We start from the raw sequence: 27,973 nt of genomic DNA, 5'->3' as shown, positions 1-27,973 counted from the left end.
TGGAGACAACTGGCACATGGGGCCTCAGACTGAGTAGGACCCACCCAGACTGAGGGTGGGTGGCAGTGCCTAACAGGCTGGAAGTACAGGTGGAACAAAAGTAGAAGAACAAGGACGCCTTCTAGCACACATTTTCTCCCTCTATGCGCTCTGCTTCCTGCTGCAAAGAGGTAAGCAGCTTTCTTCTGCCTTACTCTTCTGTTGTGATTTTCTGCCTTTCCACAGGCCCAGAAGCAATAAAGGCACGTGACCACAGACTGAACCTTCTGAAATCAGGAGCCAGAATAAATCTTTCCTCCTATAAATTATTATTTTTTTTTAGGTATTTGGTCAATGAAGGATTAACACACCTTGTGTTACTAGTTTAATGAGGATTTTTTTGGGGGGTACTTAGAGTTGAACTCAGGACCTCATGCTGGCCAGGTGGGCACTGTGAGAGTTTTTATCATGAACAGGTGTTGATCTTTGTCAATACTTTTGCCAAACCTTCTAAAATGAACATGTTGGTTTGTCCTTTAGTCAATTAATATGATGAATTACATTAATTGAATTTCTGATGTTAAACCAACCTTGCATTCTTTGGTAAAAGTATATATTCCCTTTTAAAAAAAAATACTGGATTTGGTTTGCCATTATTTTGTTAAAGAGTTTTGCACCTATATTTATGAGAGACATGACCTACAATTTTCATTTTATGATATGCCTTTCTGAAGTATAAGGATCTTATAGAATGAGTTGGACAGTGTTCCCTCTTTCTTTATTTTTTGAATGAATCTGAGTACTTTGACTTAGTGAAACCATTTGGACTTGGACTTTTCTTTGAGGAAAGATATTTTATTACTAAATCAATACGTGAATTTGTCACACATCTGTTTTAGATTTTCATTACTAAAATTAAATACCTGAAAATAATTAACTTCTAAAGAGAAAAGGTTTATTTTCATTCACAGCTTTAGAGGGTCTAGTCTATGATTAATTGTCCCCACTACTTTAGTTATGTAGTGAGGCAGGGTATCATAGTGGAAGCACACGGCAAGAGTCCATGGTGAAGCAAAACCACTCACCTTATTGCCAGAAACAAAAGAGCAAGAGGAAGGGGTAGAATTCCTGCAGGAAGACCTAAGAACCTCCCACTAGGCTTACCACTCAAAGATCCCGCTACCTCCTAATTGGGCCACTCTGGGGAAAAAGCCTTATACATATGGGCATTTGGAGAATATTTACCATCCAAACTATGTGACAAGGTCTATTTAAATATTCCATTCTTAGAGATGAAGAAGTATAAACCATGTGACTAACACATAGCCTCCAATAATTTGTTTTAATTCAGTGCTACCACATTTTTGTGACATACACTTTGAGGAATTTTCATAATTCTATTGTGTGTCATTTTTATCAAAAAAGGAAAAATCACCTTATAGAACTGTTATAATCATGCACACTGTATGTACCATATGATTATGCACATTTCTGGCAAGAAACAACTAGTATTTTGCATTAGTGAGAACCGAAACTACTATTTATAATTTTACTTGTTTGCTGTCAGTAAGAATTTGTATGGCATGGCTTTTGGTTCCGTACAATTCACAACCAGTTTCATTCCCATTGCATACACTTTCAGTGCTGAGCATGATGGCACATATTTATATACTGTGAACTCCAGTCTGCATATCTTTGTGTCATTATCCCACATGGGAGGAGAAAATGGTCGGTGCCTACCTGAGACTGCTATTAATCATGTAACTATACACAGTAGTGACTTCAAACTGCATTAAAAAGTACTCCCAGCTCCATTTCCCATAACTACAACCCTAAAATGTTGCAGCCGGGGCTGGGGATTAGCTCAGCGGCAAAAGCGCCTGCCTGGCAAGCGCAAGGTCGTGAGTTCGGTTCCTGGTACCGGAGAAAAACAAAAACAAAAACAAACAAAAAAAAAAATAAAATGTTGCAGCCATTCAAATGCCAACAAAAAATGGGTATGCGTGACAGAGTAGGGCTGTAAAGATTTTTTCTGTGCCAGGTATAATTAAATTACCTAACTTCTGCCAATAGTATAAAAAGTACAACCATGTAAACACGTTGCCCAGTCCCTGTAACAACATTGGAAGGGATTCATGCAAATGAGCAGCTCTGAAGTTTGCTCTTTGTTCTGTAGTAAATCAACCTCTGAGTAGAGGAAAGACTTACTTCAAAAAGTACTGGGTTCCAAACCTTGCTCTCGTCATCTTACCAGATATATAACTGATATATTGGATAAAGCTTCTGAGCTTTAACTTTCTTATATGAAATTAATAATAATTAACATCTATTATCCATTTCCCGCATGCTATAAACTTTAAGTACATTATATCAATTAATTAAGTCTCACAGTCTTTTGATATGGGCTATATTAAAGTCCTCATTTTATAATTATGGAAATTAAATGACTTTCCTGAAACATACGAGTAATTACCTCACAGCACTGCTCTGTGCAGTTAGTGTGAAAACAAATGTAAACATGCCTTGTATGCTCCGAAACACTACACGCAGAGCATTCTCCATCAGAGAGCTGTGGGAAATTTGTCAGCTCAGTGTCAGCTCAGGGGACCATTAACCGCCAGCCGGCCCGAGCAAAGTGAAATCTTGGAAGAGAGCCAGCCTACTGTTGCTGCTCACCAAAGTACAAGGCCAGTGGGAGGGGCCACAAAGAGTCACGCACAGTATGGTGGAGTAGTTTTCAAACTTCTTGCAGTGTAAGGATCATGAAGAGGGGACTGCAGTGATGAACACGAAAGCTTCTTAATGCCAGATATTCTGACTCAACAAGGAATGGTGGGGCTTGAGGACCTGCACTTTATTAAGCATTCTGTTTTATTTTGGTGTAGGGGTTCTGCATCATTGATTAAACATCAGACAGCTGGCTGTTAGGGGAGATAGCTGCTAATCAACTTGCTGGTTTTTTTCTCTATCTTTGAATCTCCACCTTAATAAGAGAAAGAATGAAGGAAGAAATTATTTACCATAGTTAAATGCTGGTGGTTCTGGGACTTTCATATACTATTTGTATTTTACTGTGAGTTTCAGGTGTTTCTTTAATAGGGAAGACTGGTCAAAGGAAAGGATGAGAGCACTAGGCCATTATAACTGAAAAAATTCCCAAAGAGAAAAAAGTACAGAACAGGGAGGACAAACGTGTCAGTGTTTTCATCTTACAACTGTAGGAAAGCCAGGTAGGGCCTGAGAACAACTTGCTGCTTTGTGGAGCAACTGTGGGAAGACCATGGCAGTAATTCATTCACCTAGGAACTCAGACAACTAGGGAGATCTGAAGTCTGAACATAAAAAAAAATCAGATTGAAAGACACCATGAATGAGATGCTATGTTCAGATTTCACATAGTCAGGGATATTGGCATTTTCTCCCAAATTTGTCCACAGATGTCACCATGACCAGATGTCATTGAGATACTCTGACCTTTAAGATGTAAATAAAAATTTAAAGGGATCATAATCCAGGTGAATTTGATGAATTGAAACCTTCTGAGATTTCTCTATTTTTCTAGAATTTTTTTTTCAATAAATGACCAGATAATATTTTCAGCTCTGTAGGCCATATAGTTTCTGTCACAACATTAACCTTGACATTAAAGTAGGAAAACAGCCACAGGACACATGTAAACAAGTGAGTGTGGCACACTCTCCATAAAACATTATTTACATAAATAGATGGTGTGCCAGACTTGGCCCATGCATGTGGCATGCAAAATGCGGAATGTGGAATGCTTACTGCTTACCTGCTGTCTTTGTCCACTTGGGCCTCTATAACAAGATGCTATACACTGGGCAGCTCATAAGCACTAGAAATTTATTTTGAATAGGTCTAGAGGTCAGGAATTCCAAGATCAAGGCACCAGTAGGTGCTGTATCTGTGAGACCTCACTTGCTGGTTAACAGATGCTGCCTTCTCGCTGGTCCTTGCATGGTAGAAGGGTGAGGCCTTTTGGAGCCTCTTTCATAAGATCACTAATCCTGATTATCTCCCAAGAGGCTCATTTTCTAATACAATTGCATTAGGGAGTAGGTTGCAACTTGTGAAACATGAGGGGTACAAACGTTCAGATCACAGGACTTGCACACCTCTAGTTTGGAGCCCCTACTTTTGCTGAATTATTTCCATGTATTAGCCATTTCATTATCCTGTGATTATCTCCTTGTTCCACAGGGTGTAAGGCTAGAAATGAAGCTGGCACAGCTTACTAGAAAGCTCATTTATGCTGAGATCCAATCAGGCTCCCGTGTCTAACCATGACACATGTGCTAGCATGCTCCAAACTCTTACGTAATGCTCAGCTGATTCACCCTTTCCAATATGGGAAACAGGTTGTACCACCTCATGCCAAAAGCAGGAGGCATGGAACTGATGGCTTTTTAGCAAATTCTTAGGGCAGGGAGGGGGAGAGAGATTGGGTTCCATATTTTACTCTGAAACCAAGCTAAGGCTACAGGTTAGGTTGCTCTGCTCCAACTCCTCTTCTCTGATTGAAAAAAAAGCAGCAGTTGCTTTACAACACTTGGAAAGCAAGAAATGCCACACTTCTTCACTTGGTTAAATTAAATTAAATTAAATTAAATTGGCTGAGAAAAAAAGTCAGTCAATGATTTTGGGGGCTCCCCAACCCTGGATGATATAAGGACCTCAGGACTTGTGTGATACAGGACTTGTGTAATACTCCTGTGATACAGGAAAATGGAGCATGGCACCATTCCTCAGTCTCTGCTGACTCGTGAGTTCTGTACCCAAGATTTCATGGTTCACTTGATGTGAGCAGCTCTTAGGAGGTTCCAGTTTTTCTAGCCACAAATGACTGGGAACCCTTACCACAGATTCACAGGAGACAGGAGACAGTTTTCAGTCTTTCCGGCAGTATGGACTGCTTTGTAATGGGCTCTGATATGTGTCAGTTGTACAAACTGATCTCTGTTTCTTCTTGGTTGTTAAGAATCAAACTAATCTCCCAGGAAGCTGGTTGTTTCCTCATTTTAAATCACCAGGCTTCCAAATCCTTTCCTTATCGGGGGATCCAGGTTAATATTCTTGGGTCCAGAATTTCAAAGGTGCACACTGTTTGTCTCACATAGTGACTGATTCTATTTTAACCAAACCCTAATGCCTTTGGGCCTGGCAGCTAATCTCCAGTTTACACTCCTCACCACTCTCTAGTATCTTACTCCCAACAGCTGCATTTGTTGCCGTTGCTCTCTGATCTCGGAGGGAAGGTGAAATAATTGCTTTTATTTCTTCCTGATCAGTTTAAAGTGATGAAAAGTACATGATTTTACCATAAATTATCTTATAAAAGATTTAAATTATCTCTTGTGAAGGGGCTATTTATTCTAGTTCACTGAATCGGCCTATGGTCTTTTGACTAGAGGTATTTGTGTGTCCTGAAAACTTGTTAAACATGCAAATTCTCAGGTTTTACCTCAGGTCTACCTAGATAAAGTTCTGGTATGTACCCAGTAATTCTCATTTCAGAAAGCCCTCTTAGGGCAAGTTGCAGAACCACTGCTCAAGAATCTCTTATGCTTTGGGTGTCCCCTAGAGAAAGATTTAGAACTCTAGATAACTGCACAGAATAAGTCTTTAGTTTTCTGTACCTTTCTTTTCATACCCTTTCCTATTTTCTCTTGGAATGCATATTTGTTCACACTTTTAATTGATGCCCTCTTGTGGCTATAAGAATTCCTAAATGTACAATTAAATTATATCCTTAACTCTGTTATTTTCTTTCAGGTTTTTTTATCATTTTATTGTTTCAGGAAAACTCAGTCTTGATGTGACATTGTTAGAAACTATATTTACATCTTGTCCTTTCACACGATCATTTCTTTCCTCTTTTTTTTTATTATTTTAAAGTGTAAAAGAAGGATAACATAGTAATAGGGGGTCTTACCAAATTACAGACAAAGTGGTAGGAAATTATCAATGGTTGTTGTTTTACATATTATTATCTACAAGATAGTTTCTCAGGAAAACAAACAGACAAATAATAGTGAGTTACAGACAAAAGTGGTAGAAGATTATCAGTGATTGTTGTACTATACTTTGGTATCTTCAAAGTGGTTTCTAAAGAAAATAAATAGAGCTATACATGAGTGACCAATTGAATAATCATTGACTATTCTCAATGGTTGTTGTAGGAAACACATGGTAATAAACATACATTCATTTATGAAATAGCATAGGAACAATACAAGCATTTCAGAGTTATGGACAGATTAGCCGGAAAATATCTATGGCTGCTGTAATACCTGGTGGTATCTTCAAAGTGGTTTCTCAGGAAGACAGAGATATGCAAGAAAGGTCTAACAAGTAGTTACAGCCTAAGGGTTGTGAAAAATAGCATATTACCTCCTCACCAGTGACTCCTTTCACTGAGGTATGATGGGTGGAAGGAAGGCCAGGATTGAAAAGAAGGATCGAGAGGCTTGCACCTGTGTCTAGCAACAGGCTGTTTTCTTTTTCCTCTATAGTCATGATTACCTGGGGCTCCTCCATGGAGATGACAGTATAACCATAGGGAGAAGGCAGAGTATTCCCTGGGCCCCCTCATTCCTGTTGGACTAACTGGTAGGAGAGGTTTGAGCTCTGGGGCCTCTGCTTCAGAGGGCAGACTGATCTTCAGTAGTTACCTTTGCATTCAGGGCATGGCCCAGTGGGCTTCTTAGGGCAGTTCCTCTTGAGGTGGCCTGGCTTTTAATAGTGGTAGCAGATGAATGTAGTCATCGAGTTCTTCTTGGGGCCCTGAGAATCAGACTTGGGGTCTGTTTCTCTTAGTGCTGCAGCAAAAGCAGCTGCTTTTTCTCAGTCTCTTTGTTTTCTCTCCTTGGCCTCCTCCTCATCATGGCTATAGAATACTGAGGAGGCAAATTCTAACCTCTCAAGTGAGCCATCTGGGGTAAAAGCCATTTTTTGTAGCTTTTTCTCTCCAACCTCCCAGCACATTGGGACCCCACAACCACTTAGTGTCCTCTCCCCAACCGTCAGCACAGGCAGCAGGAATCTCAGTGCAGATCTCTCCAGAGCTCCACACAATCCTCCACCGCAGCCTGTGCTGTCAGGGGAAGAAGCTGGCTTCCAGGGGGTCTCCCCAGATATTGTGCAAGGTTCTCTGGTTTCCAGCTTCCAAACAGCTCTTGTGACCCTGGTCAACTAGACCTCTGAGTCTTTGGGTGTAGTCTGTATTCTCATGTTCTCCATCTGAGTTCTTGTTTGACAGCTGCTCCTCCTCTGACTCTGGACCTTTCTGGTTCTCAAGGGCAGGGGCAAGAGTGACCCATTGTGTGGCATGTATTCCCACTGGTTTCTCCATGTTGGGATGATTCATGCACGTCCCCGGGTGGGCCTCCACGACTGGTGCATGGTGGGCCAATTGTGTCATTGCTTCACTGTGCCATGATAGTTCTCTACCATGTAACTTCCCAGGTGCTGGGGGCCAGCCTCCTGGGTGCCTGCGCGGCGAGGGTCTGGGCCAAAAGCCTGCACTCCCAGCCGCATGGCTTCCCGGGCACAGGCAGCCCGCCTCCTGGGCCTCTTTCCTCTTTTCCTTTTTATCAGCAATAATCTTACAGCAGAACTGGACCCAGAGTGAGTTGAGTAAATCACTTCCCTCAAATTTTAAGGGAGCAATGAAGTCTCAATACCTAATATAGATGACATTTTAATGAGATATTTTTAACTTAAAATTAGTGCTGGAAAATTCACTGTGACCAAAACAATTTTTAAAAAATTGTTAGTAAACTTGCCATGCAAATCTTATTAGAACTTGAAGCAGAGGGAAAATCAGGAATATTGATCCTGGTACTTGATCCAAGAATTTTAGTTTTCTTTAGTCATGGATAGTTTGCATACATTTTTGTTTTAAAAAAGATTCCATTAAACTGTTTATTTAACTATTTTGTGTTTTGGAGCTCATTCTAATTTTTGTGCTGAGCAAGCTCTCACAAATCTGAAGGTTAGAGCATGAAGCTTTTCCCTATGCCTCACACACCAATATGGTTCTGAAGAATGGGGCCTCTTATCTGTTCTCAGAAGTCTCACTGGTAGCAGGTGGAGCCAGCAGGCAAGAAAGAAAGTTGATTTCTATGCAATGATTTGAGCCACCTGGCTTGCCAAACTCATCTCTGCTTTAGCTTATTATGGTAGCATTGATACTTTCACCGAGAAGAAATAAAACACATGTAGGACTCAAAGGGGGAGACAGGGCAAAGTCTAAGATCCATTCCTGTCTCTTGTATTGGTTTAGTAGGAAATGGTGCTCCAAGAGAGTAATTTTCCAGGTCAGAGGAGTTTGGAAATGCAAAGAAGGAGCCTGGAGGTGGAGAGAGCGATCATTGTGCGCTTCTGGTTGGTGGTTAGCTGCTCATGCTATCTTTAGCAGTTGCACATTATATCCTAAACAGTCTTATACTTGCTCACAGACTGCTTTGTAATTCATCTCTGGATGAATCACTTGTGTATATTTGTCTTTTCCAACTAGGTTGTACTTTTTTGATTTCAGAACCCATATTTTTTCTCTTTAGATCCTATTTTTTAAAGAGGATAAACTAGGGAGCCTTTCTAGAAATATTGCCTATGCCATAATTGACTTCATTGGTCTTTTCTTTATTCAGTTCACAGTACACTTGAGATTAAATAGAATAACAGTGAGGTCATGAAATTCAACAATTCAGCATTTTAATAAGTTATAAGCCTGGTCACCTTTGGTATCTATTACTTGGTGTGTGTTTCTGTACATGGAGATAATCTCACTTTCTGGCAGCTTCTAAAGCAGTGAGGTGGATGAGTGTACTACAGATATAAGTGAATAACACATATAAAATAACAACTCTGTGTATCAAAATAAATTGACAGTTAAATCATGTTCTTAAGGCATAGCAGTGTTTCTTTCATATATTTCCAAACAAAATCCTGCATGTACTTATAGCCAAACCCACTGGTCTTTGAAGATGTGAGCATTCTGAGCACAAACTTACCTTTCATGCAAAAATTCCAAAACCCAGTCCACAAACATGCCCTTCATAAATCACCAAATAGTCTCTTCTGTTGTAATACAGCATGAATTAAAATTGTCAGGGCTGCTTTCCTTTTATAGGAATTGATTCAGTGGCTTTTTAAAGTCTTCCTAGCTGTCAGATTTCTACAATTTGAACAGTAATAAAGAAACTTGTGGTTTTCTTTGTATTTGGAGGTTTACAACATAGCATTTCAAGCTTTGACCTGTTTAAAAATTTGCCTAAGTGGGTTGAGATTTTATTGCTGTAGTAATGTAACAAGATAGAACTTCTAAAGACTTTTGGGAGATTTTGCCATTTATGACTTGAGAGAACTGTCTTATTTTTAAAAATTATATATGGGAAAGTTATCTTTCATTGGAGGATTTATTTTGATATTCTTTCATATTCTAGAGTGAAATCACAAATGCATTAAACAGATTATCTTTTGGAACATTTCTGCACTGGTGAAAAGTTGTTTTGCTTTTGTGGGACTCCAGGGCATCAAGTCGGTGAATGTGCCAATCCATTCTTCTCAGGTCAGCACCAAGCAAGGAGGGATCTGTGTCAACTGTGTGGTGACTTAGTTTGTTTTGAGCTGATGGGTGGCCACGTGAGATGCTAACACCTGAGAGAAGAAAGCAAGTTCCACACCATCACAAGCCAAAGATTCACCTAGGAAACCACTTGTATGTACAAATTCCAGAAGATACTTCCCCATTACCCTGTGCACTGGGACATGTGACAGAAAGTGTATTGCACTGGATTTTCAAATCTGTGAGGCAAAGTAGGGCAGACAGGCAGACAGAGGATAGTATACCTGCTTTGATGTATCACATCTACAGAGGACTCTGCAAAATGGTACCTGGTGGTCTAACACAAGAAGAAGGTCATAGGGATATCAAGCATCCACATTAATATCATGAAGCCCATGGCCAGGTGTAGCAGAGGGACCCTCTAATCACTTTATTGTCTAGTGGAAGATGAATCACAAGCAGAAAATGCCAAAACCTTCAGAGTTATTTTGCACCACAGTATATAAAAATAAATGGTGAAGCAACTTAGACTGATAGGAAATCAACAGGAACTTTTCACTTTAAAATTTTACAATGAATTCCAAGAATTATCACAGCAGAAATGGGAGAGAAAATTCATGTGCATACGTTTGCATGCAAGTCTGTGTGCTATGCTTGTTTTCTTCTGAATTCTGTTCTTCCAGGGTTTGCTCTCACAATACCTGCTGAGGGTGAGTCAGTTCTCTTTCAGTTGGATATAATTTGCAGACACATTATCCAGTCTAATAGGAACAAAAAGCAACCAGAAAGATTTCCTGATGAGTAGCTGGCACATACAAATGTGAAGCTGCTCATTTTAATTTTGGTTGTCATGACATTTCCCCAATTACCTCATTGACCTGAATCACACTCCCTTGCCCTATTTTCGGCCTTACTATCTGGAAGATACAGGCTTGTTTTCTTATTTGGACAGCCCAAGGAAAAACTATGAGCAAGTCTGGATGTTATGCTACTCTCAATGGTTCATGAATACAGAATGTATTATTTGAAGCTTTAGCCTACCAAGAGTATGATCGAATGAGCCAGCCAGTCAAATATTCACTGTGTTCATTTCATTGCTGAAAAGCTATGCCTAGATAATATCTTCACTTTAAAAATTTAGAAAAATGCCCATTGTTATGGTTTAGGTGTAACACCCCCCCAAATGTCTCAGGTGTTCAGATGGAGCTTTTATAAGGTGTTTGGATCATAGGGGTGCTACTCATCAATGGATTAATCCCAGCTGCCTGTGCTGTTAGTAGGTAGGGACTGGTTGGAAGAGGTGGGTCACTGACAGTGTAAGCTGCCAGCAGGTATGTTTATGTTCCCAGCTCCTTCCTCTTCCTCTTATTCCTGGCAGCCATGCCTTGAGGCCCTTTCTTCCATCACACTTTTCTTCCATACTATTTTTACCTTACAGCCAGCAAACCATGGACTGAACCCTTTGGAATGCTGAGTCAAATTTAACCTTTCTTTCTTTAAATTGTGGGTGTCAGGTATTATTTATTAACAATGAGAAAGCTGACTACTACACTTATAAATGATGGGATACAAAGCACACATGGCTAAGAAAAATAATGAAACATAAAGATATTTATGTGAAAACTACTGGAAGGCGTGGATGAGAACATATTATGTTTTATAAAGCAATATGTCCTGTTTCTCCAGGTAGGTACCTAAGGAGTGCTGTTTATTATCTTTTCTATAGCTTGGATAATAATTTTCATAATAGCTATCAGTTGTGTTTCAAAAGAGGAAGCAGAAAAAGATTAACTAAAGTTTTACAATCACTATAATTTGTCTTTAGGAGACATTTGGCACATATTCTAGATCTTTTTGATGATAATTATTAATGTTCTCATATATATTGAACAAATATGTGAACCAATTACTGACAAATAAATATGCAAGAAACTGAATAAAAATGTAAATTTTGGTCACCTGGCAAGAGATAAAGTATGGCTTTTGTAATAAGAAAAGAAATAATTAGTGCTGGATTGTTATCTACATTGTCAAGTTATTTCATAAAATTAGCCCAGTCTGGGCAACTTAGAAATTTTGTAAGATCTTGCCTTTAAATAAAACATAAAGGTAAGGCTGGGAATATAGATCAGGGCAAAAGCCATGGATTCAATCCCTGTTATTGCAAATAATAATAATTTGACAAACATACATTTTAAAATTTCTTTTCTTTTAGTGGTTATGCCACACATTGTTAATGAACGGAGTTTACTAAATGAATCATTGAGGGAAATGTGGGCAAACACAAGTGCAAGCTCTGTTAATTTTCACTATGTCCAACATGTAAAAAAATTCAGGCTGCTCTTCCCAGAAGAGACGAGGGCACACTGTGTGTTTCAGATCAGATGGTCAGGTGTGCAGCCTTTGTGAACAGGTCTGTTCTGCTAGTATTTATGAAAGATCACAAGTTCCTGTATGTGGAAGATTTAGGAGATAGCCTATTGTTTGAGCAAACTGCAGCTTTCTTTGGAAAATCTTGGCAATGGGAAGTGCATTTGCATATTTATTTATAACAACTGTCACACACTTTTCTCTGTAGAGAAAATAAGTCTTTAATTTTCTATTGAACTTTTTCAGTTGACAGAAAATTTCTTATGCGGCAGCCTCATGTTTAAAACATGAAGCAGGAACAAACTACCAGTGCTGTATGGAAATCTTCTGAAAGAAAGATCTTTTGGCTTGAATCATTTACACTGGAAACACAAAAATGATCTTATTGAAAGCAGTGCTGTATGAAGTAGATGGCTGAAATAATTTTCAAGTTTTACCTCTGTAGAGTTCAGAGAATGTGGCAGTAAATTGTACCAGGCACACGGTGATAATTTTAGGAATGGGGTTGCAACCCAATTATGACGTGTTTTTCATGGCATCTCCCAGTGCAATATTTTCCAAATATTGCAGAATACTCGAAAACTTATTATAGAGATATACAGACTCCATTATCTGTAAGATTTTTGCTGCTCATATGTAGCTATCAGTATGTATAATTTCTTAGAGGGCCTTGTTACTTTAGCACTGCCTTAAAGTACACTGGTGTTCATACGGAAATGCCATCTGAGGAAGGCCCATAGTTCATCAGAGCCTTCCATTCTCAAATTCCACTAACCCCCACCCCCTTGTTTCAGATTCATCTATATTTGCATTTACTGGCCACACCCTGTTCTCTGGATTCCAGTCATCCTTCAAAGCTTTAGGACCAAGCTCAGTCATAACACCCACAGTTACCCCAGCAAGTCCTCTAAGCCTAATATATCTTTCAGAAATTTTAATGCCCCTTACCTCCTCCTGGGCTCTCTATCCCCAAAGTTGTTTTATGCCTGAAAAGAAAGTCTTTTGAATGAGGCTTAAAGACACATTTCAAGAGTTGACCTGGAGGTTTTCAAGTAAAATTATATCCTCCAAATTAGACCTAATTTTCTGAGTAGGTCTTGTCTCACTTAAGCAGTAGTATGAGAACTCTCTGGAATTAATCGGTTGATAAAGTACTTTGCCAACTAATTAGCTTTCAGTTTGTTGATAGGGAATTTTCTGTTACCACGCGTTCTTCTCCAACATGCTAAACTGGTCTGCGATAGTGTAAAAAAATGTTACGTGTGTCTTAGTCTATCTGTATAAATAGCTTTATTTTCTTTCTGCATGAGCTGGTCAAATATTTTTACTGAGCACCTTCTACTGCTAAGCACCATGCGAGGTGTTATGGATTATACGAAGAGGCAGAAGATTCAATCGTCAATTGCAGGTTTACAGTTCAGTTGACAGGATCAAATTAATAAAAGCCCCCCAAATTTACCTTGTATTGAGTTTAACATAATATAAGTTGACTGAAGAATGAAAAGAAGTGTTACAGCCCAGTTGGGAAAGGTTCAAGGAGTGAATCCATACTGCAACTTCTTACTGAAGGATGGTCTCAGCAAGCAGCGTGGGGTAGACGTCTAGGAGGAGGCAACAGCATTTCACAGATGCATCGCAAAATGGAGAAGAGGCGAGACCTGTTTCACATTTATAGATATGAATGACAAGTAAAAATGTTTCCCCTCACATAATTGTCTTAACCATGTAATTTCCCTCTAAGGCAGTACATTATCTTGGATATAAAAAAGGAGCACCTGAAAGAGAAACTTGTTTCCTCAGCTTTTCTGGAATGTGAATGACTTTTTTTTTTTCCTTTTGACACTTTTTTCTTGAAGGCCAGAAAGCTTATATGTTAAATACTGCATGTTAAACTTCTTTTTTAGTGTTATTAAGCAGAGTGAGATTTGTGGGCTGTAATGTTAACAAACACAACCCAATACTTTATAGCCTATTGGATCACTATAATACTCTATGGTATTTTAAGTACCACAGTGAAAAAAGGAAAAAAAATGCTTTTTATTACTATACCAAAATGAAGTTTTGTTTTGTTTTGAAGTAAGGTCTTGCTATGTAGTTTAGGCGGGCCTTGCACTTACTATGTAGCGCAGGCTGGCCTTGAACTCATGGAAATACTCCTGCCTCAGTTTCCCAAGTGCTATGATTACAGGCATGCACATTCACACCTGGGAAAATAAACTATTTTAAAAGGACCTTAAAGGTTTGAGGGCTCTAAAGATGCAGGAAGATAATTATGATGTATGTAATTCAACTAGGTAGCTTCACAGCCCATCACTCACCCATGTGCTCACATGGAAGCACACCCTTGCAGGGTGGCAAAGCATACTTTAGCTAGAAACCAGTCTTTTGCAAAAGAGTGGCTCCAAAAGAAGCAAACAAGCTTCCTTAAATGTTTTCAGGGTGGCAATGATCCATGAGATGTCCTTGAGGACATTTCAGTGTCATAGAGTTTTGGACTTTGAGGGAACCATTGAGATCATCATCCAAACCCTTCCAATTACAGTGATAAAAGTAGAGAAACACACCCTCTTCTCTGCTGTGCTCTGTGTAGAGTCTGACCTTACGGACTGCTTCTGAAACTCCTCTATGGCAGACGTTTTTCCACCTGCATCCTAACACTTGGAGGGCTTCTGAGTCTGGTCAAGGTGTGACAGGTTTTCTTGGGAGCTTTTTCTGTGCCTAAGAACACTGATAAAATGTAGACCACAGGGTTTCCAGCTGGCCCACTAGGGAGGGATCTGTGTGAGTAAATGTGTGAATAAAGGTAATTGTCGTTGGTGTGAGGCCAAAGGAAGGCCTAGTTTCACTCTTTCCCCCTGATCAAAACATTTCTTTATTAAAACAGATGTGGGAAAGCTAGTATGCAAAAACTGCAATCCATATTCTGCCTTTAGAGGTGGAGAATCAAACTTGTAAAGCAAACAGAGTAAAGCCCTAATAATAGGCATGTTTGACATGTAAAAGATAACACAGAAGTTCATCATAGTTCTTAAGGGGAAACTTAAATACAGTGAACTAAATTAGATTCAGATGTTTCAAACTAAGAGGTAAAAATTCTGTTTGTTAATGCAAATTTAATGTATGTTTTAGCAGTTGCTATCATGGGGCTAATATTTCTTTTCTCTATACTGAATTGGATTCTTGTGGCAGGTTTCTTATTGCACGACCTTAAAGAGTAGTTTTTTTTCTTTTTGTGTTAGGTTCTCTCCCACCTCTCTCCTCCAGGAAAGTTGGAGCCATTTCAGTGCAGACTTGATTTTTACCTTATCCTGGAGAACACAAGAAATTTCATGGTGGGCAGTCTGGACTGAAAGATTGTGGTCTATTTAAAGCCATAACTAGATTTGGAGAAATACATTAAAGTTTGTGTGCCATATAAGGGTCAGGCTGAGGCTGTAGAACAAGACCACACTTCTCTATGTGGGAATTGTGGTTTCTCCTAAAATAGTGGAGGATCCTCTGTCCATTCTCCTGAGAAGAGGTGAATCTTGAGACTATAAGTAACAACTCATGATTGTAAATTTTAGACTATTAGGTCTGAGGGGCAAGGGGGAGGGATCTTTCTTCTTTCTCTGGAACTTGATAAGGTCCAAGTAAAGCAGACAAGCTGGAACGCACACCTGTTGAATGGCGGTTGGCTCTTTTTCCAGATGGTGTCAGGCTGGGAAGAAGATAAAGAAGTACTATTCAGGGTCTCCCTGAAGAATGTTGTTCTGGTCTTAGTGCAGAGGGCCCTCCACTGTAATTTGTGATTTATTCTGGGAGTGGATTGTCCCTGCTATTCCCCAGAAACTGTCAATAAAGCTGGGCACTGCTGGAGGGAACAAGCAGTGTCTTCTCTCAGAGGTAGCAGGGCCCAACGTACTGGTCCTCAGTAGGAAAGAGTTGTGCCTCATCCAGAGAGCGTCTGATGGGTTATCAGCCCTAAAGCAACAAAGTGACAGTGATGAGTAAACACATGGAGAAGGAAAAGACAGACCCAAGAAAGTGTGAGAGAACACCATGATCATGTCTCAAAAATAGCCCAGAGACATTTTTAAGTTGATTGATTTATGGAAAACAAGTAGGTAGGATCCAAGCTATCATTTCAGAACTTTAAAAGAAAATGAGATCTTGTTTTAGACTCACATATATCTGAGGTTTGAACACTTAGTTATACATATTTGTGTAATAAGTACCAGAGACTGTTCTTTTCCTTCTTTTTTCCTTCTTTCTTTCTTTCTTTCTACTGGTGAACATAGTAAATTATCATGCAACAGATCATTTTCCAGAATTTCAAGAATAATTTCCTTAGCTAAATAAGTACAGGGTGACTATTGGGTAATCTTTGCCTGGGGGAAGAATATGATGGGGATATTCTGTGTCCTAACCAAGACGACCTCTTCATCACACCTCTTAATCAGCATGACTGGTCTCTAAAGAGGAGCCTGATGAATTAGTATAAGGAATCTAGAAACCTTTGAGAGAAAATGAATCCAGATCCTTCTCACATCTTATAGTGAACTCGGATGAGGAGACAAAATTTTGCAGAGAAAAAAAAAAAAATTTGCAGAGAAGACATTAAGGGCTTCCAAGAGAATTATACCAACAGGAATGCAATATGTGATGTGGTGATTGTTGGTCTATACAAGGGGGAGGCTGTGTGTGTGTGTGTGTGTGTGTGTGTGTGTGTGTGTGTGTAAGGGTGGTAATGGCTGAGATAGGAATTCCCCTTTGATCTAGTTCTCTTAGCCTATTGTAGTTTGAGAGCAAAGACAGCATTTGGACATGGGGTGCACTTTGGTTTAGGAATGAGGGGTCATTGCTGCCTTTGCAGCTCAGTGCAGAGCTAGTTTTAGCGACGAAATTCAGTGCGTGCAAAAAAGAAGCAGAAGAGCAGTAAGGATCAAACATCTTTCCCCATGAGGCTGAGGAAGGCTTGGGCTTCTGCAACTTAACAAAGGCTCTGAACGTGTGTGGGAGGGGAAGGCTTTCCTGGGGAGGTCTCAAGAGTAAGCTGCTAGACTTCCCACTAACAAGTCATATGGATGCATGCTGGAAATAGGAAAGAATATGACTGCTTTGTGCCTCTGTGTTAATGAACCAGGATATGCTTATTACATTTGTGAAATTAAAGAGAAATCACAATGTTACACTGTATAGTCTAATCCCAAATCACAATACACACAGTGATCTCTCCTTTATGTTTATTAATTTGAATGAGAAGTCCAGGGAACCTCAGATTAGCAGACACTCTGGAATCTTCAAATAAGATTTGGTCCTTCTGGGAGGTCTGTGAGAGTAAGACAGCACAGAAATTACCTTGTACGGCTGCCTAGAGACTAATTTTTAAATTTCTCTTCTAAGTGGAAGTTTAAAAAAAAATCATTGTTGTGTAATCTGTCAATTAGTGGCTTCTTGTTTTACATTCGATTCAATATGAAGGATATACGGTGTGCTATACAACTTCATAGTTGCAAAGTATTTTTGTATGTTATTTGTGTCTCACAGCAGCTCTGATGGGTATGTAGAATAGTGATTATGTTATTAAAATATGAGGACACGGGGGTTCAAAGAGATCAAGTGATATAATTACAAATGATTACCAGATAGATTCAATTGAAAGAACAGATACTGATTAACTACAAAGGGAAACAAGTCCTTTTACAGGGGAGAAATGGGTAGACACTATTTTATTAAGTAGTCAAGTGTAGCTTCACCAATAAGGAAACGCACCATCATGTGTCTCCTGATATGCACTGGATAAGCAAAAGTCACTTCTGTACAATTGCTGCCGAGGGTACATAGCCTGGATCAGGGGGGAGCATTAGACAAACCCAAGGCAAAAGGTCTCCTGTTAAATAATTTACTAGTACTACTCAAAAGTGTTAAGGCTATAAAAGACAAAAAGATGGAAGAATTGCTCAGAAGGTAGGAAACTAAGGAACCATGATGACTGCGTTCAGTTTGGGGTCCTGAATTCCGTCCTCTGAGAAGGACACTAATAGAACAACTGGTGAAACTTGAATAAGATCTGTAGATTAACAATATCATGGTCAATGTTAATTCTGTGAATTTGTTAATTGTGCTGGAATCATATAAGATGTTAACTTCTGAGGAAGCTGTGGAAATGATATACAGGAAAAGCTCTGTATAGTCTCCTTACAAGTTTTTTGCAAGACTGAAATGGCTTGAGAATAAAAGTGAAAATAGCAAATGTTTTCTCTTGTGGCACACACAATATTTCTCCTCAAGGATGATTTTAAATAAGTTTAATTTCAACTACTAATCTAAATAAAGAGGCCATTTGTTTGGCTAAAGGACACATTACACTAGATTTGGATATGAACCCACTAATATTTCTACTAAGCTCTTCTGAATTCTGGGGAAATAAAATGACAGGTTTTGGATTTGGATAGAGAAGATTTTAAACTTCAGCCCTCTCATTTCCTACCTATGTGAACCTCAATTTCCTCATTAAAAAAAGGTCATAAGTAAGAGAACCACAGTGGTAGGTATAGGTTGCAGATTTTGTGCTATAATCAAATTTAAATAAAAAGGTGAGGAAAGATAGTCTTGTGGACAAGTCACCACTTTTTGTCAAATAACCGCTTGGGTGGATATGTCAACCCATTTAAGTGGACATGTTTACTCAGAAGCTGCTCAACTCATGCTTGCTACTAGCACAAAAGGGAAACCATGCCATGTGCACGAATTCCCCAGGGATGTTTTGAAAATGATAAGTGAATCGAAGCTAAAACCTTGCCATGGAAAACATCTCAGCTGTCACCACCACATCTGGAGTAGGTTGGGTCTTGTCCCTAGAAGACAAAGTGGAAAGAAAAGGCTCTGCCCACAGCTTTAGCACCCCTGTGATCGGGAGCAGGAAAGAAATGATGATGGCTCCCCAGTCCAGCCAAGCCTGGCCTGCGTGGGTGGAAAGAGTTCTAAATACTTGGACAGGCTCTTCAAAGAACAATTATAAACAGCCTCCCGTGGTGGGAGGTGAATCTGGCAGGAAAGCTCCTGCTTTCTTTCCCCAGGGTGGAATTCCCAGGCTTCTGGATCCTGGTGGAAAGCCCTTGGCGGTGAACACTGAGGCATGTTCCCTCTTCACTGTCCTGGGGCTCAAAGTGGTGGTTTGCGGTACACAGGGTGTAGAACATCTGGCTCTCCTGAAGGCGAAAAAGATCTGAGATCAGCAGGTGGGGGCTGGAGGTTTATGAAAACAGCAGAGTGAAGTTCATTTTGTGGACAACTCTTGACCATGGGTGTAATCTAGTCCAAATTTCATACTGCTGAGCTCCTCTGGGCCTATTACAGATCAATTCATAAACAAACACACTCTAAGCTGTGTCCTGGGGATAAATGATGAGGTTATGTGACTTTGGGGTTGCATGTTAGAGGTAAGAGGGGAGCCACAGCTGAGGACTTGGTGTAATAAACTGAAATTCCAAGCTACTCCCCTGTTTAGCTAAGAGCTATTCACAAGTTTAAGGCACAAAATTAATATCTTTAACATTTCTAAAAAGAATTAAAAGCAACAAATCATCCCACAAAGTATGCAGTTTGCTTTAAGATTATCTGAAAAGATGCAATAAATATTTTTGGAGAACTTATGTGCTCGGTAAGACAACCTTAATATGTTTTTAATATTTCTAATAATAGTGATCCAAAATAATCCTTTATTCAACCATCTTACAAATATCTTTTGAGTGTCTGTTATGTTCCAGAACTTTACATGAGCCAAAATTTATACAGTTTATCATAAATATTTTTTGATGGCTTGATGACTTTCCCTTCATAAAAAAAGCTTTTCATCATGTAATGAGCATTGAGACCTTCTTCCCAACTCAGAATTGACCCCCGCATGGCAATTCTGTGTGCACAGAGCCTGGTGTCTTTCTGTGGTAGAAGCGGTGAAAACTCAGTGAAGGAAACAGGGTCATCATGAGAGGGTTACATACGGGAGTGCTGCCTGAACAGTCCAAAAAGTTTCACACTTCCAATGAGCACATGAAGTAAAAGGATGTTAAATTCTTACTACGAAGTTCATCTCAGTGAGCCTGGGAAGAAAATTCATCATCAAAGAGAAAAGATTGTAGCTGTTCCATAAGATGATGAGTCTAGATGTCTTTTTGCCACACAAAATATCACAGGTAGGCAAAGATAGGGTTGAAAAGGAAGAGTGAGTGAGAAACGAACAAAAGATGGAGAGAATTAGACAGAAGAGAAGAAAGATCAAAGGTAAGCAGAAAGGAGAAATGGACACCTGAGGGAGGACAGAAAGCTCCCTCCTGACTTGCCCTGCACCCACCCAGGTGTGACTTAGTTGTGCCTGTGATACAAGGTGCTCCCCCCGTTTGATTGCACCCCTCACCCTCAAGGGAGGTTCCTGTTCAGACACACTGGCCAGAAACTACATAGAGGACAACCCCAAAATTTGATGCCAAGATCCTGGGATGACCGCCCTAGACGAACAACAGCTGGATGATCTGTTCTAAGTACAGCAACCCAAAGTGAGCAATACAGTGAAACTGAGTTCCTGGTGGAATCTGCACATTGCTCGGTCTAGCCAGTAAATAACTTCATTGTGCTGTGACATGTTAAACATGAGATAATGGTGATTTGGGTAACTAATAAAACAGTACTTGGACAGTTCAGAGTTTCTTAGATTCACCTTTTCTTTCATTTATCATATTCAAACCTTTATCACCTTGCTGTTTCCCAATCTTGTCTTCTCAAATCTATCCCCATTTCTAGGCCTCAAATAGAGCCTCTTCATCTTTTTATTTGGGAGAATCATAATATTTTCCCTGCTGGCTTTCCTGCCACTATTCCTGCATACTGCTAATTGATTATCCACACTTTAGCCAGAATGACAGTTTCAAATCTAACTAAATCTAACTATTTCTCTACTTTGAACCTCTTCATGGACACCGGATGCCCCTAACATGCTGTGGTGGCCTGTTTAGCCCACCCTCTACCTGACTCCCATATCTCTTCTTCTTACAGGATGTGATTCATCCTCGGCCCAGCAGAAAGTCATGAATGGAACAACTCAACTGAAGGATGCTTCAGGCTTTTACCACATCTTAAACGATAGTTTCAGGTGGCTAAGAATAATTAAGTTTGATATTTCATTTACCTCTATCAGCATGCACTTTGATTTACATATTGTGTCAAATCTTGTCATTATGGATTATTCTTTTGAAAGTCTTCTATTTTTATTTACACTAGCTGTTGAGGATCCATTTGTTGATCTCACATCATACCTGATATTTGCTCCCATGAGTAAAGAAGCCTGTTCCATATTCTCACAAAAATAGAAGCATTTACCATCATATTGTTAGGATCTGAGGATCTCTAGCAATACCATATGCCATTAATTTCAGCTTTTGATAGTTCAAGAAGTATGGAAAATTCACTCCCACCCTACTCTTCTTTAGACTTTGTAACTCTGCCAAGTTTGAAGCTCATCAGGACATTTACAAGCTAAATTTTGAACTGTGGAAAAAAGAAATCTTCACATCTTTAGTTAGTAGTTTTACAAAGAGCATTCATATTAGGCAGTGTGGTGGTAAGGGAGGGAATCCGTGGGATTTCATCTCAAGCTTTTCCAGGAATAAGGCGTATTGATCAGAGACAAATTCTTAAGTCTTTCTCTGAGACTCACTTTCCTCATTTGTTAAATGCCAGCCTTGGCTAATCTTTCTGAGACTTATTTTCCTCATCTATTAAATAAAACCCTTTACTAATCTCTTAAATCACTTCCAGTACTAAAACCAAAGAACAAAACAAGAAATTTGACAATTTCATTTCAAACTCCTGCCCCACTAGCTGACTATAGAATACTTCCTTCACAGGGAGGGGAAATAAAGTAGGTTTTTGGGCTTTTTGAAATGAAGTGTCATTAAGGCCTTCATTTGCCTACAAATGCAGTTATGCTCAATTTAAAATAGTTACTGACGTCTGGTGTGGTGATGCACACTTGTAATCCCAGCACTCTGTGAGACTGGGATGGGAGGATCACAAGTTCAAGCTCAACCTGAGCAACTTAGTGACTTAGCGAGACCCTACCTCAAAATAAGAACTAAAAAAGGGCAGTGGATCTAGTTCACCTTGAAGGCCCCAAATTCAATCCCTAGTTCAACCCCTCTTCCCAAAAGTTACTGAAAAATTGAGGGATATTCATTTTTTTTCTCACTAACTGACCTTACTATCAACACTAACAATCTGGCTCACAACTTGAAGAAAAAGTCTTCTGCTTTCTATAAAGGAAAAGGAGTTTTTACCTGGAGAAGAAAAATCCAAGAACATTTACTACTCTGAAGCTAGTGTGCAAAAATGAAAATTTTAAAATTTATAACCAGTCAATGGCCAACCCTGATGAGCAAAGTTCGGACCCGTGCAAGAAGGGAAAAGAGGGAGAATTTGTATGGCAGGTGACACAGGGAGCCATTTTACTATAGAGAAGGTTACAGGCAGGTCCTTTCAATATCCTTGATCCTTCTATATATTGTAGGATAATGCAGGAGTCTTCTCATTTCAGAAATGTAGCAGTTTGCACAGTACAAAGTTTGAACTAGAATCACACTAGCCAACATTTCAACCTCATCCAAATTAGAAATCATGACATATTCTAAGCAACTACGTTTTCTGATTACGGCTTAAAAGTTGGAAATGGAAATATATCTGAATTTTAAAAGTCATACACTTCAAAATCAATACATGGAAATATATATACATGTACATTTATGGAAAAATGTACATCAGAATCTATTCTGAATATTAAATATATAAGGAAATACCATGTAACAAAATGTATGGGAAGCAACCGAAGCAGTAGTGAAAGTTTTAGTTTTAAATGTTATATTTGGATGAAAGTGAGGTATGCAGCCACCTCAAGGAGTTAGCAAAAAAAGATAGCTAAAGAAAAACAACAGAGAAAAAAGAGCAAAAATTACTTAAAATAATCTATGACCTTACAGAAAAATACCTAATTAATAACTTACTTTTAAAAGCTAATAAAATCGCTAAATCTTGTGTAAGATTCCTCAAGGAAAAAACACTGAAAACAATACACAATATTCTAAGTATAGAAAGAGGACCATGTTGGCAGATGTAGCCTAGATATAAAATAATAGGGAAATACTATCAATAATTTTGTATTAATAACTTTATATGCCTGAGTGAATGAATAATTTCCTGGAAAAATATAACTCACCAAAATTGACTTACGAAAAATATAATACAGTGTATATGACTATTACTCTTAACTCACACAGACACACACACACACACTCATACACAGTAGACACTGCCTACATTATTGTATAGATTCTACCAAATATTCATGAATTAGATCATTTGTTTCATATGTAGTTTACTCTAGAAAACTCTACAAGAGAACTCCTTAACCCTTAATTGTAGATTCATATACAACTTGACCCCTAAGTCAGAAAAGTGTATGATGAAAAAGAAAAATTATATATTAAGCACCTTTATCTTCATAAACATCAATTCTCTCTTGAACAGAGGAGGCCAAACATAGCAATGCACTTGTTTATATGTGTTTTGTACAATACAGATTTTTTAAAAAATTAAAAATAGTATGATTATCCAAATGGGTACAAGAAAAATGGGCAATATGTAGCAACTTTTGATTTGACAAATACTCTTAGAAAACTACTATTAAGAGTGATTTCTTCATCTTTATAATAAATGTCTTTCAAAAACTCATAGTAAACATGCATTACAGGAATAAAGTGCTCCAATACAGTGTGAAAATAGGGAAATAGGGAACAAGGAAAAGATACCCAACATAACCACTCATGCTGGAGTCTCATCTAGCACAATAAGACCAATAATAAATTAATAAGAAAAAACATCTGTCATGATTACTGATGGTGGGGAATAAATACACAGAATAAAAGATAACCTGCAGAAAACTATACAATAAAAAAGGGATTTTGGAGCGGCTACAGGATAAACAATCATTACTCAAAAGAAATGAAATAACTGGACCATACATTATTCCAAAAGAGAAAATGTAACTTTACAAAAGATAATGTTAACAACAATAATTTAAGATACATAGAAAAAAACTAACAAAAATGTACAGGACCATTAAAATCATTATAAAATTATGAAAAGATACTACAGAAACTCTAACTACATGGAGAGACACAATGTCCAGTGGTGAGAAGAATCAATATTAAAAATGATGTCAATTCTTTTATAATGCAGCCACAATCTTATGTAGAGCCTGACCCATGTCATGATTTATTATATTATAACCAATGTGCTAAAAACTTACTTTGATCTTATCTACACACTTTTACAATAATATTCATAAGAGCCAGATCAAATCATGCCCATTTTTTCTTTCTTGAGACAGGGTCTTGCTATGTAGTTCAGGCTGGCCTTGAACTCACTATGTAACCCAATCTGACCTCAAACTCACATCTCACCTTCCCAGGTACTGGGATTACAGGCATGGGCCACCACGCCTAGTTTAAATTGTGCCAATTTTTAAACAGACACAATGAGGGTCTTTTATTTACTTATTTATTTCTCACACCAACTGGCCCTCCAGAACAATACACAACACTCCTCGGTTTATTCCTAGGCTGTTTTCTTGGGGAATTTTTGAGTCAGAGGAGAGGCTTGTTGGTCAAACAGAACTACAAAACAACCTCTCCTTTGGCTTTTTCTCTTGCACTGATTTGCTGAGTACTCACTGTTCTCAAGGTAAGAGGCAGAGGAAGTTTTGTTTTGTTACAATCACTGGGGAAGCTGACCATTATCCACTCCTTGGCATGAGGATGGATTTCTACCTGGCGAGGAGTAGATGTGCTTCTAGCCGGGCATGATCCACCTTGCCTTCAACCCGGTAGGCCGAGAGAGCACTGCCCTGTGCCTAAGGACAGCTCTGCTTCCTGGACGGCTAGGGAAATGACTCGCAGGAAGAGCTGAGGGCACTGCTCTTGTGAAGGACTGGGACTTGCCCCTTCATGAACGCCCACAACTAGGTTGTCAGCTGACTGTAGCAACAGTGGACCTTTGCTCCCAGAATCCAGCGCGAGGAGAGAACGTGGGAACCTGTCACTCTGTCTCTCTCACTGATGCCGGTCTTCCACTTTCAAACATCTTTCCTTTTTCCCCTCACCTACTTCCCTTTCCCCTCTCATTCTCATGCGTGTAATATCTTTCCTGTCATTGTCACGCCTTCCTTTTGGCTCACTTCTCCCTCCTTCTTGTACTCATTGGCTCTTTTTCCATCCTCTCTTACCCTTTTCTCCAGTGTCTGGATAGAGTCTTGCACCTCCACCAATAGGCACACCTCCTCCCTGACCCTTTTCCTAGCTGTTGTAGTTCAGCTCTGAGATGTCCCTGCAACGCCTCATGCACTCAGAGGCAGGGCTTCTGGAAGGATCATGGGGTGATGATGGTGGCTGGATCATGGCGTGCTGTACTCATGCTGGATTCATCCATATTGAGTTCAGCCGCTGAGTGTGCTGTCACCAAGTGAGGCCTGGCTGGAAGTGCGGGTTCCCTGGAAGGGGGTATCTCCCTCCTTTCGCTGTCTGCTTCCTGGCACAGCGAGGTCAGCAGCTTTCCTCGGCTCTACCTCTCTGTTATGCCATTCTGGAGCTGGTCAATGTGGGACAACCGTGAGCCGCAATGAGCCTTCCCTGCTTGAAGCTGTCTGTGTCCTGTATTGTGTCCCAGCCTCACAGAAGTAACTAAGTTACTAGCACTTCTAGCATTCACTCTTGTGAGACTTTTCCTCATCTCACCTCGCGGTGACACATAGGCCATCGTTACAGCACAAAGGCACAACAAAGCACCCGGGGTAGCAGATGGACATGAACAGGTCACAAATACCATTCAGCTAGGGGGGTCTGTTGTCCATTGGTCTCCAGACCTCCCCTTCTCTCAGCAAATGTGTTTTTTATTTTCTTTTTTTGCATGGGCAGATAACATTTCAGCTAACACCCCAGGGATTAATCATCATGAATTAGCCTGATTCAATTTTTGCTGCTATGTTTTTTATTATTTTATAGTTAAATATTGGCTTGGCTGAGTATACAAAAACTCTAAGACTCTATATCTCAGTTATTTTATCAACAAGAACATTACAAAAACAATGAGATATTTTGTGTATGTATGAAATTATAATTATTTGTATGTGCCTCAAGAAATTGAGAGCCAATGATTTGTTGATTTCAGAGGAAACCAGAATCTTGATCAGTTTGGAGAACATTTTTGTGTTCTTTGGGCCTAATACGGCTCCTGGTGTCTAAGATCACTTCAGTAAGTGCTTATTGAAGTGAAGACTGGTTTTCATCCAGTGTATCTTCCTGAGATGCTTAAATGCAAAACCAGAAGTGTTCCTATCATTCTCTATGTCCACTCCTGCAATAAAATACAAAAATTACACACAAAAGATTAGCATGACTGAATTATTGCTTGGCATTTGCAAGCCACTTGGGAGTTTTTATGAACTGGCTATTCATTATAAAAACTCCATGGAAAAAGGAACCTTCATGAATATACTGATGGCAAATGCAAGGACGAAAACACAGGTACAAATATAAGCATTAAAGAAATAAGGGGAAAATGGTTTCTTGTGACGTATACTACAAACCTCACTTCTGTAATAAGGAATGTGAAAGAATGGTATGGGTAGGAAAATAATAGTAAAGCAACCATAGGTGGACTCAAGGGGTCCCTGGGTTTGCACAATTCACTTGAGTACCTGGCTTCCTCCCAGCTCCCTTTCAGGCACTACAGGTATAGCAACTTAACAGCAGAGCTCACCGTGGGATGACCTAGCAGGCGCTGTTGGCACGTGCTAGGAGTAACAGCAAAGGAGAAGCCCAAAAATTATTTTCTTAAATTGATGGACTATGACCATGTACAAACTCCCACAGTAAATTCAGTGCGTATCCCGAACATGTACCAATAAACCAATGGAACTGATATTTCAAAATGAATGTCAAAATAGAGAAAGAATAGAAACAATTTTGATCATATTTTCTGTTGTAGCTTAGGGCTTTTAGAATATTCTCAATTATGTAGAGAAGGAGTTGAGAGAGCTACAGCAAGGGATGATGCACTGTCTCTAAAAGGCTTTAATGCTCTGGTACAGCACACAAAAGTCCTAGTTACCTTAGTGTGGTAGGCAAAATAATGGTCCTCAACCACGTCCACGTCCAAGCCCAGGCACATGTGACCCTACGCAGGAACGGTGATTTTGCAGACACGATTTTGAGATGGGGCGGTTAGCCTAGATTATGTAGATAGAACCAGTCTAATTCACTTGAATCTTTAAAAATGAAGATTTTCTTTTTCATTTGTGATCAGAAAGAGGCATACTGACTAAATGGGACGAAGGAACTGCCACAACCCTGGTTTTAAGGATAGAGGAAGGCAGCCATGAGCCAGAGAATCAGAGTCCACAGAAGCTGGAAAACACAAGGAAATGAGTTCTTCCCCAGGGCCTTGGAAGGGATGTAGCTATGCTGACCCGTGATTTTACCCTAGTGAGACTGTATTGGAATTCTGGAACAGTGAAGTAATAAATGTGTTGTTTCAAACCAATTCATTTGTGGTACTTTGCTACAGCAGAAATAGAAAACAAAGGCAAAGGGGACAAGAAAAGGGGACCTTAGGCAAGGAGGGAGGAAGAAGGGTCAAGGCAGAGCCCTGGGAAGATGCCTGGATCACTCTTCTTTCTTGGCTGGAGGCTACAGTATGAGCACCACATCGCTGACTGTGGACAAAAGCATAAGCTGGCACTGACATGTAATAAATCATGTGTATATATCTGCACACTTTTAAAAAATTGTTCCCCATTCTGGAGCATTTCCTCTCTAACTCTTTCATTATATATCAGTGTTACTGTTGTTACCTTCCTATAACTTCTCATGGGTCTCTCCATCCTGTTTCATTTGTATTTACTACTTTATTTCACATTAAAATATAAGCTCCCTTATTCCACATTAGACT

The 27,973-nt window shown here is 39.4% G+C and overlaps 1 long non-coding RNA gene across 1 annotated transcript; it reads left to right on the top strand.

Moving 5' to 3' along the window:
- Positions 1 to 112: 112 nt before the first annotated feature.
- LOC106149139 lies at positions 113 to 27,540 on the top strand. The gene is made up of 3 exons (XR_001235109.1): positions 113 to 170; positions 20,972 to 21,068; positions 27,329 to 27,540. It is a non-coding gene; the product is annotated as an uncharacterized LOC106149139 (long non-coding RNA).
- The last annotated feature ends 433 nt before the right edge of the window (positions 27,541 to 27,973 follow it).

The sequence above is a fragment of the Chinchilla lanigera genome, unplaced genomic scaffold (genome assembly GCF_000276665.1).
Source record: "Chinchilla lanigera isolate Chin_1 unplaced genomic scaffold, ChiLan1.0 scaffold00003, whole genome shotgun sequence".
Taxonomy (NCBI): domain Eukaryota; kingdom Metazoa; phylum Chordata; class Mammalia; order Rodentia; family Chinchillidae; genus Chinchilla; species Chinchilla lanigera.
Note: the sequence above shows the minus strand (reverse complement) of the source record. Positions and strands in the feature narration are given on the sequence as shown.